This window comes from Leuciscus leuciscus (genome assembly GCF_965113295.1).
Source record: "Leuciscus leuciscus genome assembly, chromosome: 12".
Taxonomy (NCBI): Eukaryota; Metazoa; Chordata; class Actinopteri; order Cypriniformes; family Leuciscidae; genus Leuciscus; species Leuciscus leuciscus.
In genome coordinates this window covers 21340173-21359404 of record NC_138736.1, presented here as the reverse complement: position 1 = coordinate 21359404, position 19232 = coordinate 21340173, and the positions used below count along the sequence as shown (strand labels likewise).

General features: G+C 41.4%; 1 protein-coding gene and 1 long non-coding RNA gene across 9 annotated transcripts in view; one reads left to right on the top strand and one right to left on the bottom strand.

Annotated features, from left to right (window-relative positions):
- Positions 1-19232, top strand: part of thrb (thyroid hormone receptor beta) — a 284472-nt gene that overhangs the window by 89298 nt on the left and 175942 nt on the right. For 2 of the 8 annotated variants that reach the window (XM_082186758.1, XM_082186760.1), the window contains exon 2: positions 6365-6419. The exons of 4 other annotated variants lie outside the window; for them this stretch is intronic. The gene's annotated coding sequence lies outside the window, so the exon portion shown is untranslated. Of the gene's footprint in view, positions 1-6364; positions 6425-19232 lie in introns of all 8 variants that reach the window. 2 more of the 8 variants (XM_082186757.1, XM_082186759.1) reach the window with 1 other exon arrangement.
- On the bottom strand, positions 1872-4047 carry LOC309511616. Its single transcript, XR_014210727.1, has 2 exons — positions 3712-4047; positions 1872-3680 (listed from the first exon to the last, which is right to left on the bottom strand). It is a non-coding gene; the product is annotated as an uncharacterized lncRNA (long non-coding RNA).

Here is a 19232-nt window from a genome sequence, read left to right as displayed (position 1 = left end):
TTCACAAACCACGCATAAATGTCATTATCTCAAAACTACAAACTTTTACATACATGCTGCTGATATATTATTGTAGCAGAGTTTGTGCTGAATACAGTGTAATTAGACTTTAGCCATGCAAATGTCACTAGTAACAGACAAAAACACAAATGTCAGAGCATGTCAGAACACCTCCAGGCCCAGAAAACAGCTCAGACCTCAGAGGGTTAATTGACCGTTCGCAAAGACCCGCCCCCTTTAGTTACTGTTGCTATATCCGACAAGCCATGCCGCTCTCACGCCACACATCATGTTCTCACGCAGTGAAAAATACATTGTGGAACAAAGAGGACACTGACAACGTGCGGACAGACAGGACAGAGCAGGTTACTTCTGATAAGAAACAAAGTCTCTACTTTCAAATTTGGTAATTTTTTTCAAAGAAATTTAAACAATAAATATGATTTGTGGCTCTTTAATGTGTTCTGACAGATCACTGTAGCGCCTTAGTTAAAGCGGCTCGTTAACTGATCATCTCTTCTTTCTAGTAACTGTACTTTTAATGTACTCTCAAAATAACAACAAAACGTCGTGCTTTTGTAAAATAAAGAAAACAAACAGGATGTGCTTTCTGCCGTCTCAGTCTCCCTGAACAGCAGTGCGTTACATAGTGTAAATGAACCAAAACAGCGTATACTTGCCTCACAAACATAAGTGTATCTGTAGAAAGCTTGAAATGTCTACTTTTAAACTAATCAATTTGAATCAAAAACATATACTCTCTGATTATGTAATTACATATTTAAGTAATTAAATTAATTTAAACAAGCAGTTAGTCGACTAATTACTTAACCCTCTGAGGTCGGCAAACGTGCCCCCGCGTTTTGCTGGATTTTCTTCACATTGTAGCACAATAAACTTAAATTACTCCGTCATTTATGGTCATACAGAAAAAAGAAATATAAAAAAAGAATCTGTGATATTTCTACTTTTGTATGTGTCCACTTACAATCAAATCAAAACATTGTACTTTTGTAAAATAAAGAAAATAAACAGGGTGTGCGTTCTGCCTCTCCATCGCGGTAAACTTTTTTTTCTTGAGCACGTCTATAAACTGAAACAAAACTCAGTGAATACTTGTTACACATTTATGAGCCATATACCTTTATACACATTTAAGTGTGTACTTTTAAATGATCAGATTCAAACTGAAAACAAATATTCTCTGTTTAAGTCATTTGTATAAAACCAACAGGATGTCCAGTATCTCAAACGCTTGCTAATTACTTTTAATTCGACCACGCCCACTCGCGCAAAAGTGATTCACATGCAAATCGTCCACATGGAACGCGAATGCCCTCGTTACCTCAAACACAAAACACCCAAAAACTTCACAAGTCTCTGCTTTTCGTCGAGTTTGGAAGACACGTCTGAGCTTACATTGGATTTACCCCCAGAAGAAGAAGAACGCGATTTGAAGACAAGAAAGATGTAAGGTAAGAAATTCTTAGTTTATTAGTTTATGGTATTGTTGCATAAACTTCACATTGCAGTTGAACTGTTGCTAGATATATGGTGAATATTATACTATTTAGACCCGTGTTTACTGTTAAATACTGTTTGTGGATATCTGCTCAAACATAGATATGTATAACCATAATGTTTAATATTTTGGAGCGCGATCGCGTTTGAATGTATCATATTTTGGAGCGCGATCGCGTTTGAATGTATCATATTTTGGAGCGCGATCCCGTTTGAATGTATCATATTTTGGAGCGCGATCGCGTTTGAATGTATCATATTTTGGAGTGCGATCGCGTTTGAATGTATCATATTTCTGAGCGCGCTGTGGGTTTGAATGTATCATATTTTGGAGCGCGATCGCGTTTGAATGTATCATATTTTGGAGCGCGCTGTGGGTTTGAATGTATCATATTTTGGAGCGCGATCGCGTTTGAATGTATCATATTTTGGAGCGCGATCGCGTTTGAAAGGAAAAATGCACCAAACATTAGGCTTTATGTTTTTACTATTATCTCATTTCATATCATCATAACGAATGGAAACATTTGAAGTAACATAAGATAATCAATATATTTTTCTCTAGCATTGTTACTGAAATCTTTTGGAAGATTTATTGGCTGCTATAGGTTATTGTTATAATTATTGTATGCAGTACTGCACATAGCTTATGCCTACAAGGCACAACAAACATGGTGTTCATTATATTATATATTGTTGGAAACATTTGTGTGTGTGTGTGTGTATTCTGTGAATTTTAAAAAGCAATTTTAACCAGAAAAATCTAAAATGTATTCCCAAAATCATGCAGGCCTAGTTTCTCTTGATACCAGTATGTTCACTTTTTTTCTTTTCTTTCAGGGACCAGATGCAACTGAGTCCTGCTGACTTCAACATTCACATGAGTCTCTGTACATGAACATGGTAAAGTGAAAATCACCTTGGAAATGAAAGGTATGTACAATGTTTTTAGGAATGGCACAAAGGTCTCTGTCTTTGGATCATTGTTTTCAATGTGCTCTTTTGTCATTTGTTGTGTATTATTTGTTTGGATTATGTTGTGTTGTAAATAAATCCAAACAATCTAAAAGCCATTCTTTTTTAAATCTCCTCATTCTTTGTGCAAGGTTGCTCTGAATGACAGGGCCTGATCGCTCCTAATAGGGCAGTTGGGGGAGTGTCTTTGTCTTTCTCAGGTGTTGAAGGCTTACATATTCATGAGATGATCACGCCTCTTCGCATATGGCTTTCGCATTGAATCTTCAGTCGGGGGCAACTCTTGTATTTAGGCTACTGTTTTTCAAACTAATACCAGAGAAACCATATAGTTACATTTTACCATGGTAGTGAGGTGTATGTCTAAATGTATGCTACTATGGAAGACCAGTGGTTAATTTGAATAAAACTCAAATATTTATATTGGTCAGAATATTGTAATTTTACGTTGTTACAAGTTTTACAGATGTTACTGTTTTTGTTAATGAACATAAATTTACATCTGCATCCTAGGTACTACTACTGTCAAACGTGAATTTTTAAGAGTCAAAACATGTAATATTATTAATGCCCTGCACTGCAAACTGTGCTGAAGATCAAGCAAGACAAACCTTTTTCATGATTTGAAACCATATCACCCATAAGCACATGCAGAAACTAAGTTTTTCTTTTTGGATTTTTTATTTTGTTGCGGAAAAATTACTGGAAAAGTATAAAGTGGACAGTTGACAAGGGCCCTATTTTAGTAAAAAAAAAGCTGGCAGAGTTTGGTCACAAATAGCAGCCAAGGGCATCTTATGTTGCTCTAACAACATACAATGTAAGTAGTAGATAAGGTTACAACTGTTGACAGCTGCTGTTATCAACTGGTTGCGGTATTGATAACTGTTGCTGAGCGAAAGTTAATGTTAGCTAACTTTAACGACAAGTAGTAGAACAACCAAGGATCCGTCCAATCTGTGCCCAAACAAGTCAAGTCAAGTCAAGTATATTTGTATAGCGCTTTTCACAATACAGATTGTATCAAAGCAACTTCACAGTATTAAATTAAAATAATACAACAAGGTTTGTTTCTAGTGGAATTTATTGATTGATAAAATTAAATTAAATATCCCCAAAATATCCCCAACTGAGCAAGCCAAAGGCAACAGTGGCAAGGAACCGAAAAAACTCCATCAAGTGACCTAATGGTGTCCTAAAACTCCATCAGGTGACCTAATGGAGAAAAAAAAAAAACCTTGGGAGAACCCAGGCTCAGTCGGGGGCCAGTTCTCCTCTGCCATTTATGAGCTAGAGGCCGGATTGTAGTTTGAACTGTAAGATTAAAAATATTATATGAATGCCTGGCTGAAGAGATGCGACTTTAATCTAGTTTTAAACTGGGATAGCGAGTCTGAGCAACGAACAGTATCAGGAAGACTATTCCAGAGTTTTGGAGCCAAATGTGAAAATGCTCTCCCTCCTTTGGTGGTTCTGGATATCCTAGGTATGACCAAAAGCCTTGAATTTAGTGATCTTAAAGAGTGCGATGGATTATAGGGCGATAGAAGATCCGTTAAATAGACTGGATTATAGGGCGATAGAAGATCCGTTAAATAGACTGGAGCTAAGCCGTTTAGTGCTTTATAAGTCAGTAGCAATACCTTGTAATTAATACAGAACTTTATTGGTAACCAATGCAGTGATGATAAAATCGGTGTTATATGATCATATTTTCTTGATCTAGTAAGAACTTGATCTAGTAAGAACCTGGAAATGACTTTGTGCAGGTTGGGATGTCTGCTGATAGCATATTACGTAGTTTAGCAATGTTTCTAAGGTGGAAAAAGGCTGTTTTTGTAACATATGAAATATGATTTTCAAAAGACAGGTTGCAATCGAGTATAACACCCAGGTCTGTATAAACAGCCTCTTTATGGTGTATATTATGGTAGAGTTACGTGCTCATGTCATAGAACACCTTGTGCTCTGACACTAGTACTATAAAACAGTCTACTGGCACCTTCGCCATTTGTTCTTGTTGTTATGGAAACGACAGGTCTCTCTACTCGCTTGTCATTGGTCAGCTGTCAAAAAGGCGCTTGACATTGGTTTTTTTTTTTTTTTTTTTTTCAGATTGAAACTTGAAACATATTCAACTGCAGAAAAGACGTTGGCGGTGGCCTTTAAAAGACCGCTCAGGACTTTTTTTAAAAACATTGTTTACTCCATAGGATTATAATGTAAAACAGACGCTGGCAGCTTCAAAAAAGACACCAAGTGTGAAAACGCCCTTAATGATCTGTTTTCCACAAATTTCACTTAGGAGCAAAAATCTGCCTTTAAACTTGAAAGAAATAAAGATTTGACATATATCGTGATAATTATCGATATTGACTGATATGATACATTTTATAATGCCATATCACCCAGCCCTACCTATAAGGATTGTTTTTGAACTCTAGTAGAGTCTTGGAGCTCTAGTGGTCAATAACACAACAGAACAGAGAAATAATGCCAGATGTCTTGTTTTTCGTTGTTTGTTGCATGTAACCTTATTAAACAGTGCTTTAAGATTTTCGGGTAGGTCTAACATTAATCAGTATAAATGTAATAATTTCTGTATCTATGCCGTTAATTAACACTTCACAGTCTTCTCTGCATAAATTATAAATTGAATATAGATAATCCATATTAAAGCTACAAATGTTATTCAGTCAAGAGCAGCGAGTGATTTTTCTCTTTGTCTTTTGTTCTATGATTAACATTAATGATAGACAACAGCTGGATTATTAGGCTGCTGTCACTTTAAGATCTGAAGCACATGACTCGGATCTGACATGCATCCTATTTTACTTTTTCTTTAGTTAATTTTCTGAAGTGTGTCTGTGACTGATGGGATCATCCAGCCATTACCTATTAGGTATTAGAAAACCTTAAAAAGGGGGGGATTATAAATGTCTTCTTTTTTAACTTCTCTTCTTTGTTTTCATAGTAATAGTAAAATGTATGATTATCATAGCTTTTCCTTTTAAAAGTTTATACATATATTAACACAGACAGAAAACAGATGTTTTAATGCTGCAAATAGATTGCACAATCAAAAACTGATTGATTTTTGATTCGCACACTTAGCTGACAAAAAACAAGAAGGACAATGAACGGCAGAGTTTAAGGTGGTAATTTAAAGTAGAGCCAGTAGTGGATATTTGTGTTTGGATTTATTACTTTATCATTGATGGTTGGCTGGCAGATGTTAGTAGCTCCAGACAGCATAAGCTTTGTGTGTGAACACGTAGTGGTTGTACTAAACATTTCGTTGAGCAGAGTATTCTGGAAATCGATAAGTTCCTTCATACTTATTTGGCATTTGAAAGAAAGCACATGATTATTGTTGCTAGATTGGTCAAATTGATTATAACATTGAGTGGAATATTTCAGAATTGTACAAGTTTAATGCTCTGATTGGGTGGTTTGGATCTTGTGGAATCTGGCAACACTTGTGGAGGCTCATTAGGTCCTATTGCAATATAATAGAGCTATTGAAAAGAGGGGGGAGGGGGTAAATTTTCAGGATAAAGGATCTATGGGCTGGATTAAACCACATGAACGGCTGAATCCGTCCAGCTGGCTGCAGTTTGCCCATGTCTAATGGCTTATGGGACAAAAACAAACAAAAAAGTGCATTAAATCACCACATTATTCGCATTGTTTTGTATTGCCACCATATAAATATATATATATATATATATATATATATATATATATATATATATATATATATAATTCGGAGTTGTCTACTTTCCTTTGGGCTAAAATTAAGGTGGAAACTCAAAAGAGGAGTTGTGTGATTTTGTATGTTTATGTTTGTTTCTTATTTTCTCCTTAGGGCAAAGCAAGCGAGGAAGCTCTCATGACAAGATTTAGGGGATGTAAGGCAGGATGTAAGGTGATCGTCTTCTATTTTAGTTTGTTTGTGGTTGCATAATGTCAGCTCTTTTGTGGAGCTCACATGTCATGTGTTGGGCATCGCAGACACGTGTTCAGTGGGAATGAATTTGCCCTGTCTATCATCAGCCGTTGATGAACCAGATTTGTTTAGAGCAAAACATTTCTATTAAACAAATTCTGTTATCATTTATTCACTCTCATGTCATTACAAAACGGCATAGCAGCTATTTTCAATATAATGAAAGTGAAAGAATGGTGACCAGTGGCTGTCAAGCTCTAAAAAGAACAAAAAAGCACCATTGAAGTGTCATAAAAGTTGTCCATATTAGGGCTGTATGATTTGCAAGAAAAAAAAATGATTTTTAAAATGCATATTACATTTTTTTGTATTATTATTATTATTATTATTATTATTAAATAAAATATAAAAATACTAAATAACAAAAGAAATGTTACTATTGTAATATTTCATTTAAAAATGTTTAAGAAAAATAATATTACAATAATAATTTTATTTCACATTACAACTGAAAAAAAGCACACATTTTTAAAGCACGAAGTCTTAAATTCTTCATTTTCAAATGTTAAACCATTAAACTTATTTTGACCAAAAACCACAGGGAGGCCTTAAAGCTTCTCTTTTGTTGAAAAAATGCTTCTGAATACAAAAATGGAACGTTGGTTGGTTCCTGTTTGCATTCCCAAATGCATGTTAAAGTGACCAAAACTGCAAATGCAGAGAGAGTTCATTTGGCGCAGAACACAGTGCCACGCTTCACTCTGAAACACTCAGTGCATATATTTAATTACATCGCAGTCTTTCGCAGCAATTTTATAATCTCACTAAGCTGCAATTCTGGCTTCAATAAATTTTTTGGCTCTAGTCCATATTACTTGTGAGATGTATTCCAAGCAGTGGTGTAGACGGGCAGGGCCATGTGGCACTAGCCCCTCCTGATAACTGATGGGCCCCCAGTGTGCCCAGTGTGCCTGTCACTCATGAATTCAAATCACATCTTTTGACTTTCGTTTGAATAATTTACATTTCCTTGATGCTTCTCAACAAAGAATAGTGAGCTACTGCACTCCAAGAAAAAAACAAACAAAAAAAAACATGGAAGGTTATCTATTTAATATACAATGTTTCATCAGTTTGCAAGTTGCCGAAGCGCTATATTTTGGTATATTGTTTTTCAGTATGAAGATAAGACTAAGTTTGCTGTTAACTCCTAGACCTAGATAATGCTAAACATTAGAAAGCACTGTGGCTGAATGTAATACATTTGATGCTGCTTATTTCAATATGATTTAATCTGGCTTTTTCTGCATTCTTTTTTTTTTTTTTGGCCGGTACACATGCAATATCTTGGGCTGCCAAAGCAAATCGTATGTTATCTCCATACCATACCATCTTCTTCCACTTATTCCGGGCCGGGTCGTGGGGGCAGCAGTCTAAGCAGAGATGCCCAGACTTCCCTCTCCCTAGACACTTCATCTAGCTCTTCCGGGGGGACACCGAGGCGTTCCCAGGCCAGCCGGGAGACATAGTCTCTCCAGCGTGTCCTAGGTCTTCCCCGGGGTCTCCTCCCAGTGGGACACGCCCGGAACACCTTCCCGGGAAGGTATCCAGGAGGCATCCGGAACAGATGCCCGAGCCACCTCAGCTGACCCCTCTCAGCTGACCCCTTATGTTATCTCACGTTATTTAAAAGCCCTAAATATCATAGGTGGTGGTCTCAAGTTACGTGACCATTGCGAATTTAAAAAACATAAAACGTTGGCCACAACGAAAGACCATTTTTGACCCAGGAAAAACCCTGTTTAATGTTTCATTGAACAACGAGCAAGTCTGAGAGATAAAGGGATAGCTCTCCCAAAAATTATCATTCTGCTGTCATTTACTTTCTTTCATGTTATTCCAAGCCTTTGACTTTCTTTCTTCCATAGAACAAAAAAGAATATGTTTTTGTCCAATGTAATGAACGGCAATGGAGACCAAATCAATCTCTGTTTTGATCACCATTATATTTATATATATATATATATATATATATATATATATATATATATATATATATATATATATATATATATATAATATTCTTATATATAAGTGGAAATAAATAAATGCATAAATAAATAAATAAATGTGGAAAAAAAATACAATTATACATAAATAATATGTATAACAAATATATGTATACACAGCTGTATATAAATGTATACAAAAAAAAAAATACAAAAAAAAAAAGCGGGGGAAATAAGTATTGAACACGTCATCATTTTTCTCAGTAAATATATTTCCAAAGGTGCTATTGTCATGAAATTTTCACCAGATGTTGGTAACAACCCAAGTAAGCCATACATACAAAGAAACAAACAAAAATAAGTTCATAAATTAAGTTATGTGTAATAATGTGAAATGACACAGGGAAAAAGTATTGAACACATGAAGAAAGGGAGGCGCAAAAAGGCATGGAAAGCCAAGACAACTGCTGAAAACTTACAGTAATTAAAAAGCAATCCAGCCCCCTGTCAGTGGAAATTAATAACAGCTGGTTCAGTCCCAAATGATGGCCTACAAAAAGGTCTCATTGCCAAGGTGTCACACAAGACACATCTCATGATGGGTAAAAGCAAAGAGCTGTCTCAAGACCTTCGCAACCTAATTGTTGCAAAACATAATGATGGCATTGGTTATAGGCGCCATTCTAAGCTTCTGAATGGTCCAGTGAGCACTTTTGGGGCTGACCAGTGGAAAAGTGGAAAGACAATCATTTCACCATAAATTTGCCTCGACCAGTGCTCCTCGCAAGATTTCTGATAGAGGAGTGAAAAGAATAATCAGAAGAGTTGTCCAAGAGAAAACACCAAGTTGTATGGTGTTTTTAGGGTAATGTGCACTGCCATTTCTCCTCCAAATATGGTGTGTATTATGCATCCAAACAGTTCAATTTTGCTCTCCTGTGACCACACTATATTCTCCCAGTATTTCACTGGCTTTTCCAAATGTTGTGCAGCAAACTTTAAATGAGCTTCAACATGCTTTTTTTTTTTTCAGTAATGGAGTCTTGCGTGGTGAGCGTGCATACAGGCCATGGCGGTGGAGTGCATTACTTAATGTTTTCTTTGAGACAACAGTACCTGCTATCTGCAGGTCTTTTTGAAGCTCTCCACAAGTGATCCTTGGCTCTTGGACAACTCTTCTGTTTATTCTTTTCACTCCTCTATCAGAAATCTTGCGAGGAGCACTGGTCGAGGCAAATTTATGGTGAAATTATTGTCTTTCCACTTCCGTATTATGGCCCCAAAAGTGCTCACTGGACCATTCAGAAGCTTAGAATGGCGCCTATAACCAATGCCATCATTATGTTTTGAAACAATTAGGTTGCGAAGGTCTTGAGACAGCTCTTTGCTTTTACCCATCATGAGATGTGTCTTGTGTGACACCTTGGCAATGAGACCTTTTTGTAGGCCATCATTTGGGACTGCACCAGCTGTTATTAATTTCCACTGACAGGGGGCTGGATTGCTTTTTAATTACTGTAAGTTTTCAGCAGTTGTCTTGGCTTTCCATGCCTTTTTGCGCCTCCCTTTCTTCATGTGTTCAATACTTTTTCCCTGTGTCATTTCACATTATTACACATAACTTAATTTCTGAACTTATTTTTGTTTGTTTCTTTGTATGTATGGCTAACTTGGGTTGTTACCAACATCTGGTGAAAATTTCATGTCAATAGCACCTTTGGAAATATATTTACTGAGAAAAATTATGACGTGTTCAATACTTATTTCCCCCGCTGTAATACATATATAAGATACAGACTTTGTCGTCTGCTAATAAGACAAATAAAAACACAAAAATAAGATTGGCCCCTCTTTTAATTGTGGCCTCTCTCTCCTTAAAGGGATAGTTCACTTTGAAATTAATTTTTGGTATGTTTTAGCTTACCTCAAGGGCATCCAAGATGTAGGTGTCTTTTTTTCCGCAGTAGTTTCAATTTTGATATTTTTAGGTCAAACCGTTCTTGTCTGTCAGTCATATAATGCAGGTCTATGGTCATTATCTCAAAACACAAGCACAGAGTCCAAATTAAAACAATTCCCCGTCGTCCAAATTAAACAATTCCCCATCGTAAGTACACATTGATGGCCTAAGACACGAAACGAGCGGTTTGTGTGAGAAAACGAACAGTATTTATATCGTTTTTACCACTTATACACAGCCATGTCCGAGTGATCTGATCTGACGTGTGTGCAGACTGGTTCATATATATATACACACTAGATGTCGCCTTGTCTACGGCAGTTCATTGGAACGAATGTCTTTAAGGCGACATCTAGTGTATATATCTATGCACCAGTCTGCGTACACGTCAGATCAGATCACTTCGACATGGCTGCGTATAAGAGGTAAAAACGATATAAATACTGTTCGTTTTCTCACACAAACCGCTCGTTTCGTGTCTTAGGCCATCAATGTGTACTTACAATGGGGAATTGTTTCATTTGGACGACGGGGAATTGTTTTAATTTGGACTCTGTGCTTGTGTTTTGAGATAATGACCATAGACCTGCATTATATGACTGACAGACAAGAACGGTTTGACCTAAAAATATCAAAATTGAAACTACTGCGGAAAAAAAGACACCTACATCTTGGATGCCTTTGGGGTAAGCTAAAACATACCAAAAATTAATTTCAAAGTGAACTATCCCTTTAACAAACCTGTCTCCATACCATACCTTCTGACCTATAATGCTGCATGAATAATAATCATACACTGTTTGTACGTTGGCCAGAGGAGAACTGGCCCCCCGACTGCATGGAATGCCAGACCTGACTTAATAATAAAGAAATACATAAAGAAATATACAAAGAAATGTAAAAAAAAAAAAAAAAAAAAAAGAGTATTTATACTTTTATTTCCTTATTTATGTATAATTGTATATTTTATATAATTTATACAATTTATTTATTTATTAATTAATTAATTAATTAATTTATGCATTTATTTATTTCCACTTTTATTTATTTTCACATTTATTTAGGTATAAATGTATTTATGTCTACATGTATGTATTTATTTATTTATTTATTTATACATTTCTTCCTCTCTATGCTAATGAGGGTTTTACCTCAGACATAGCAATCGAGCTCAGCGTGGTAGTGCTGAAGCTTTGAGGATACAGCGACACCTTGTGGTGTGAACAAACGAAACGCAAGAGGTGTATGGACGTGCCTTTGCAAAAAGTCCCACAGGGAATGAATGACTTGGAGATGGGCAATATATCCAAAATCTTATATCGCAGTTTAAGTCATTTATTATCACCATAACTGTATGCATACAGGGTTCCCTTTCGAGAGGTCTCTCGAATTGCGTAAGTAGCTTACACTATGGGAAAACTCCTTTTCTCGAGAATATTGAAACCAAATCTTTTAAACGCAGTGCAGCTGCACAGCAGACAGCTAGCTGAGCGTCAAGCGTGGTCATTGGCTGTGCTGCAGCAACTGCACAAACCTACGACGAGGCGGCTCGTGCGTGCGAACCAGTCAGGTCGCTTCGCGCCCATGCGCGTCAGAGCATGTCGGAATGGGCGTGGCTTATAGCTATATAAGCCCCCATTTTCGCCATAGAATCAGATTTAATCTCCTTCAGCAAGTTTCCACTTCGCTGTCCTCCGGATTAAAGAAGCCTTCTTCGCCGCTGTCGAAAAGCCTTCAACGGAACAAGCCACCTGCTAAGCAGATCTGAGGACGCCGGCTTCCTGGTTTCACAGGATGCCGCCCCTATGTCCTTTTACAAAAAGCTAGTGTGTTCGCCGCTGCGACTCACTTTCTAAAAGAGCAATTTCACAGGCGTTGTTTCAAATGCCTCTGGTCACCTGCGCCTCGTGCAGAGGCCCTGTCTTCGTCACAGATCGTCACATCCTCTGCGCTTCCTGTCTGGGCCGTGGCCACGCGGAAGCTGCACTCTCTAAGGGCGGCTGCCCGGAGTGTGATGAAATGGCGCTCTCTACACTGAGGGCTCGACTGACCAGCTTCGCCGCCGACAACCCCGCGCCCACTCCACCTTTTCCTTTGCTCGAGCCGCGCACAAAAAAGCGCCGCGCACAGAGGATGCCAGAGCGGATGAATTAGAGCGAGCACACGCCGGCCCAGTCCCCGTGTACCTCTCTGTCTCCCAGAGAAACAACCTCACCGGTCCTGTTCACACAGGCGGACCAGCGCCCCTCTCAGCGAGCGGCCGGTCTCGTCTCTTTTGGGGCATCAGACGAGGAGGACGACAAGGATGACAGCCTTTCCCTCGCTGCATCTGAATGTGAGGAATGGACTTGCTCTGTGGCCAACCCCGCACACTCAACACCAGCCAGCACGAGCGACTTGAGAACCAGCCTTGACGCAGAGCTTCTCAGCGTGCTAACAAGGGCCATTGAAGACCTCGGGCTCGAGAGTGCGAGTGTTGAACTACCTCGATGATTGGCTGGTTATAGCCCAATCGGAGTCACAGTTAATAACCCACAGATCCTGGCTCCTCAGCCATCTAGAATGCCTAGGTCTCAGGATCAATGCTTTCAAAAGCTCACTGTCTCCCAGCCAGAGCATTTCCTTCCTGGGAACAGTCATAAACTCAATATACAATATACAAATGAGAGCGCGGCTTACGTCAGAGTGCATGCTCACCATTCAATGCCTAGCGACATAGTTCAGAGTGGCCGATTACGCGCCTCTCAAGAGATTTCAGAGGATGTTAGGTCTCATGGCCTCAGCATCATCAGTGATCTAACTGGGTCTACTGTACATGCGTCTTCTTCAGCGCTGGTTAAAACCCTGTGTACCGGCTCATGCGTAGCAATCTGGCCACTTACGCATCAAAGTGAACCACTGCTGTATCAGAACCCTGACTCCTTGGAAAGCAACCGGCTGGTACCAAACCGGCGTGAGTATGGGCATGGTTTCAAAGAGGAAAGTTATCTCGACAGACGGCCTTTACGAGGGCAGGCCCATCTCCGGCCTATGGTCGAGCCCGGAGAGGCGCCTACATATAAACTGTCTAGAGATGAGAACGGTCGCTCTATCGCTGTAAGCTTTTCTCCCATATCTAAAAGGCCACCACATCTTGATCCGGACGGACAACATGTCAGTGGTGTCCTATATAAATCGCCTGGGTGGACTGAGGTCGAGAAACCTGCACACCGTGGCCAAAAACCTCATAATATGGGCTCAGCACAACCTGCGCTCGCTGAGAGCGGCGCATGTGCCAGGCATTCTGAACCAGGATGTGAATATGCTATCCAGAGACAAAGTACCCCCAGGGGAATGGTCGCTTCACCTGCGAACGGTTCAGCTGATATGGAGCATCTTTGGCAAAGCAGAAGTCGACCTCTTCGCCTCAGAAGACAACGCTCGTTGCCAAACATTTTTCTCCAAAGACAGGGATTTGGCTGATTGGCAGAGCTGCCCGTTGTATGCATTCCCTCCGGTCACGATGCTTCCTCAGGTCATCGAACGGATCAGGGAGAGCAAGTGTGCAGTGCTTTTGATAGCTCCTCTCTGGAAGAACCAGCTATGGTTCTCCGAGTTGACTCAGCTGCTGGAAACAGCCCCATGGCCGATTCCACTGAGGAGAGACCTCCTCACGCAGGCGAACGGAACGATCTGGCACCCCTGTCCCGACTTGTGGGCCCTCTATGTATGGCCCCTCAACGGGTATATGGGGACCTCCCAGAGAGGGTGCTGAAAACCATCACTGAAGCGAGAGCGCCCTCGATCAGGCGTCTTTACGCTCTAAAATGGTCAGTGTTCTCCAGCTGGTGTACAGCACGGAGCCTGGACCCCTACTCATGCGGAGTGCCAAAGGTGCTCTGCTTTTTACAAGAGCTCTTGGATGCGGGGCGCACCCCCTCCACCCTCAAAGTATATGTAACAGCCATAGCAGCATTTCACGCTCATGTGGCTGGGCAATCACTGGGAAGAAACGACCTGGTCGTGCACTTCCTCAAAGGGGCCAGAAGGCTAAACCCACCTCGACCCCCCTCTGTCCCTGTCTGGGACCTCTCCATGATCCTGGTCCTGGAGGCCATGAAGGGAGCCCCATTTTAGCCACTTCAGTCAGTTGGCCTGAAGCTTCTCTCGCTCAAAACTGCTCTCTTACTAGCACTGGCATCAGTCAAGTGAGTAGGTGATTTGCAAGCGCTTTCAGTAAGCGCTTCCTGTCTTGAATTCGGGCCCAACAACTCCACAGTTGTCCTTAAGCCGAGGCACGGGTATGTTCCTAAAGTGCTCTCCACTCCGTTCAGAGCGCAAGTCATTTCGCTATCAGCTCTTCGCTCGCTAGAGGACGAAAGAGACGCAAATCTACTCTGCACTGTCAGGGCTCTTAGAGCCTATTTGGAGCATTCTGCCCCGTTCAGGCAGTCAGAATAGCTCTTCCAAATGGCTTGCGGTCACAAAGCAAAGATTATCACGCTGGATAGTGGACACTATCTCGCTGGCTTATGAGTCTAAGGGCCTCCGTTGTCATATAGGTGTCAGGGCTCATTCCATGAGAGGCATGGCCTCGTCATGAGCATGGTCGAGTGGAATACCAATTGAAGATATTTGTGCGGCGGCCGGCTGGGCCTCGCCGTCCATATTTATGAGATTTTATAACCTGGAAGTTCCCGCTTTACAAACAAAGGTTCTTTCAATATAATAAGTGTTAAGCACACAAATGCAATGATCTCAGCTTTGCAACTCAATTTCTGCACTCTCACGAATGCTTTCATCATAACTAACATAGTACAAACACAGTGTAAATAAGAGCTTCGTTGTGCGGAGTTTTCGTGAAAGCAGAGAATTCAAATCATTGATAGACTAGTTGAACATGAAGTGATTGACAGCTCCGATTATAAAGGGAGCATTCAGTGATTACTTTCTGTATATGATAGAATCACATTTAATCATGATTTTCAGTCATGCATAAACAGAAATATTCAATTTTGCAAATAACTACAACTTGTACAATGAGCTGGTTTTTAATTGTTCAATATTTTTGTAATTTAAAACATTTGTTCGGCATTTTAGAGATGACCTATTTCTAATGTGAACTGTTAATCTTAATTGTTCACTGATTTACTGATGAACTGTGGACTATTTAACTCTTAAATGTTCTGCTATCAAATAGCAAATCATCAGTTGTATATAATAAAGAACAGGGATAAAGAGGTCAAATTATTTTTGCAGAATGTTATCTTTTAAGACATTTTAACATTTTAAATTAGTTTAAGCTACTTTAGACCATTACAAATTGGTGTTTCAACTGTACTGAGGTACTGTTTCAGCTGTTTCTGACATGGGTACAATTGGAACAAAAGTACTTCTACGGTTCATAGTTATTATTAATCATAATTTATTTAATAGGTGACATGACGTGAAGGCCAAGTATGGTAACCCAAATACTCAAAATTCGTCCTCTGCATTCAACCCATTCAAGTTAGTGCACACACATTAGGAGTAGTGAGTAGTGAGCACACACACCTGGAGCAGTGGGCAGCCATTTTTGCTCTAGCAGCCACAGATCACAATTTCTTTAGTAATGTAAAAAATACCAAAAAGTGTTCCAACTGTACATGGTCTACCCTCAAGTTTTTAATAGTGCAATGACCTGTTATATGTCATAACCCCTTTAAGATCTTACATTTCTGATGCTGCCCATGAAAAAAAAAAAAAAAAAAATGGCCATAATAGCGGATCTTGCCAAAAAACTGTGTTTCCTGTCCATTGGTTTTAACTTCTGAAACAATGGTTCCTCTCCTATATTATTCAATAAAGTGTTCCAGCCATGTTAAAAAAACACAAGTCAGAATTAAACATTTTGAGTGAACTATCCCTTTAAAGGGATCATATTTCTTGTTTTCCTTTTTTTCTTTAGTGTGTTATGTAGCTGTTTGTGTATGTATAAGTTCTGCAGAGTTACAAAGCTCAAAGTCTCAATCCCAAAGATAAATTCTTTGTACTGTAAAAGTTAAGGCTTAGCCACGCCTTCCTAAAACGCTTTGTTCAAACACGCCCCCCACAAATCTACGTCAGTGTGTGGGGGAAGAGTTTCATTACACCGCCGAAATGTATATGCAAAGAAAAAAGGCGTAACTTTTATTCTCGCTGTATTATTGTTGCCGCCGGTGCCGCCATGTCGTGGAGACGCTGTGTTTTTTTGTTGCGAAAGCCAAACTACTTTGTTTGGCCTTCCAAAAGAGGACCCAATTAGAAAACAGTGGTTACGCTTTATTTACAACACTGTTCCAGAACAGTACAACCCAAATGTTCTACTGTGTTCTGTGCATTTTTCTGAGGACTGTTTCCAGAACCTGGGAGAGTACAAGGCGAGGCCGGTGTTGTGCACAAAGGCTGATTCTAAAAAGTGGGGCAATTCCATCTTTGCAAGTACATTCTGGTGCTTCTGACTCATAGACACAGCCTGTACGTTTTTTTCATATTTTAAGAATTTGCTACTGACTATTCAAACGCGAGTTTTGAGCATTATAGAGTAGCGCTTGTATGTCGTTTCTACGATCACAAATGCAGACGTGTTCCCTTTCGAAAGGGAACTCGCACTGCGTCAAAGCGCTAAGGGGAACGCCTCAGCGTGACTGATGACTGAAAACACTGTATAAACACGACAATCGTATTGCCCGGTGTCAGCCATGACGTCATGCTCTAGCGCGACCAGGAAGTATAAAAGGGTGCCTAGAGAACATGTCATCCTCTTTTCATCTTCAGGGACTGGTTTACTGACACTGTGAGTGTATGGCAACTACAAACAAACACTTTAGGAAGTGTGCTGACCTGTTTGAGAGATTTCTCACACCTGGTGACACTCACAACCTTTGTGTTCGCTGTTTGGGTGAAGAGCACGCGCGCTCTGCCCTTGAGGGGGCGGAATGTGGGAATGCGAGCGTTTTCCCTTCTCGAGTGAGGAGGGACAGTCCTCTTTGCCCCGTGGTTCGGGTCCCGCTCGCCCTGAGGCCAAGAGGAGACTAAGATCGTGGGGATCATAGAGGGATCTCGCCGACGAGTTTGAGAGAGGAGTGAATCTCTCGCACTCGTCGGCGGGTGACGAGAACGAGCTGTTGGGCGGGGATGCACTCTCTCAGACATCCTCGGACCCAACAGCCAGTGCTCTATAAGCTTCAAGCCAAGACGAGCAGGAGGAGACTGGAGCAGGTGAGGATACTGAAATGCTTGAACCTGCCCAGTCTCCCTGCCCCGCGTATGCGGAGTTGGTGGAGGTGATGGAGCGTGCCACCGCCAGGCTCGACTTGCCATGGCAGCGCGTCAGAGAGGAAGCCGCTCGCGGAAGGCTTGATGAGCGCTTTCTTTCTGGCCACACCCCACCAACCCGATGAGCCTTCCATTCCTTCCCGACCTCCACAATGAGGTTGCGAAGGCATGGAAGAACCCGTACTCCTCTCGCATTCACCGCTTCCAGCATGCCAGCTATTCAAATGTGGAGGGAATGCGAGAGCACGGGTATGTGTCGACACTAAGAGCTCTAACCCTGCCATCTAGACCCCTCCAGACCACATCTCGTCTGAATGGCAGGGCATACGCGGCGGCAGGTCAGGCTGGTGCTGCGCTGCACACGATGGCAGTGCTGCAGGCGTACCAGGCTGACCTGCTGAGGGACCTGGATCAGGGCCAGGGTCTATCCCCTGATGCGGACTCAGCTAGAGTTGCGCCGCACCACAGACCTGGCTCTCCGGGCCACCAAACAGACGGCTACTGCGATCGGACGATCGTTGGCAGCCATGGTGGCCACGGAGAGGCACCTGTGGGTGAACTTGGTTGGCATCGGGGAGAAAGAAAAGACCTTTCATCTTGATACCCCAGTTTCACCCTCTGAGCTCTTCAGGACCTCCGTTGAGGCGGTGGTCGGGAGGTTCAGGGAGGCGAAGGCACGCTCAGCAGCATACAGATCGTATACCGCGCCGGTCCGGGCCCGCACCCAGACAGCCCGAGGGTCCTGGCCTGTCTCGTTCTGAGGATCGCAGACAGGGCCAGCAGGACTCAGTCACCACTCGTGCCCCTCCTCCAGGAGCAGGTCAAAGAGACGGCACGAGTCCAGGAGGAAAAGGCAGGATGTCAGGGAGGTGAACAATCAGGCCAGACGAAACCAGCGTTCTGGCAGAGGCAGGTAATCGCCTCCTTCCCTGTACACATCCTCCTTTCTCTCCTTCCCCCTTCTCCACCATAACATCAGGTCATGAGCCGGACCGATGATGATGATCTATTCTGACGGTCTACCTCAGGCTCTTCTACAATTTTTTTTTTTTTTTTACTTAATAAAATGATGTATGTGCTAAGCTAACCTAACTCTATGTGCTAGGCCTCCTCTCCTTCAATAGTCATCATACTGAGGCCTCCATATACACAGCTCGGTAGAGCGTGGAAGGGGTCCTTCCTTATTTCTGCGGAGTCATTGGACCCGTCGCTCCTGAGCTCTGGTGGAAGCCGAGTTAAATTCTCCTAACTACATGTGTTAGGCCTCCTTTCCTTCGAGAGTCTTCATGCTGAGGCCTCCATGTATACAGCTCGGTAGAGCGTGGAAGGGGTTCCTCCTCATTTCTGAGGGGTCATTGGACCCGTCGCTCCCTGAGCTCTGGTGGTAGTCGAGCTAAGCTCTCATAACTATATGTGTCAGGCCTCCTGTCCTTTGAGAGTCATCCTGCTGAGGCCTCCATGCAAACAGCATTACAGTTGGAGTTGAGAAGTGGCCCCTCCCTCTCTGAGGGGGTGCTTTAGGCCTTCACTCCATGAGCTCTGA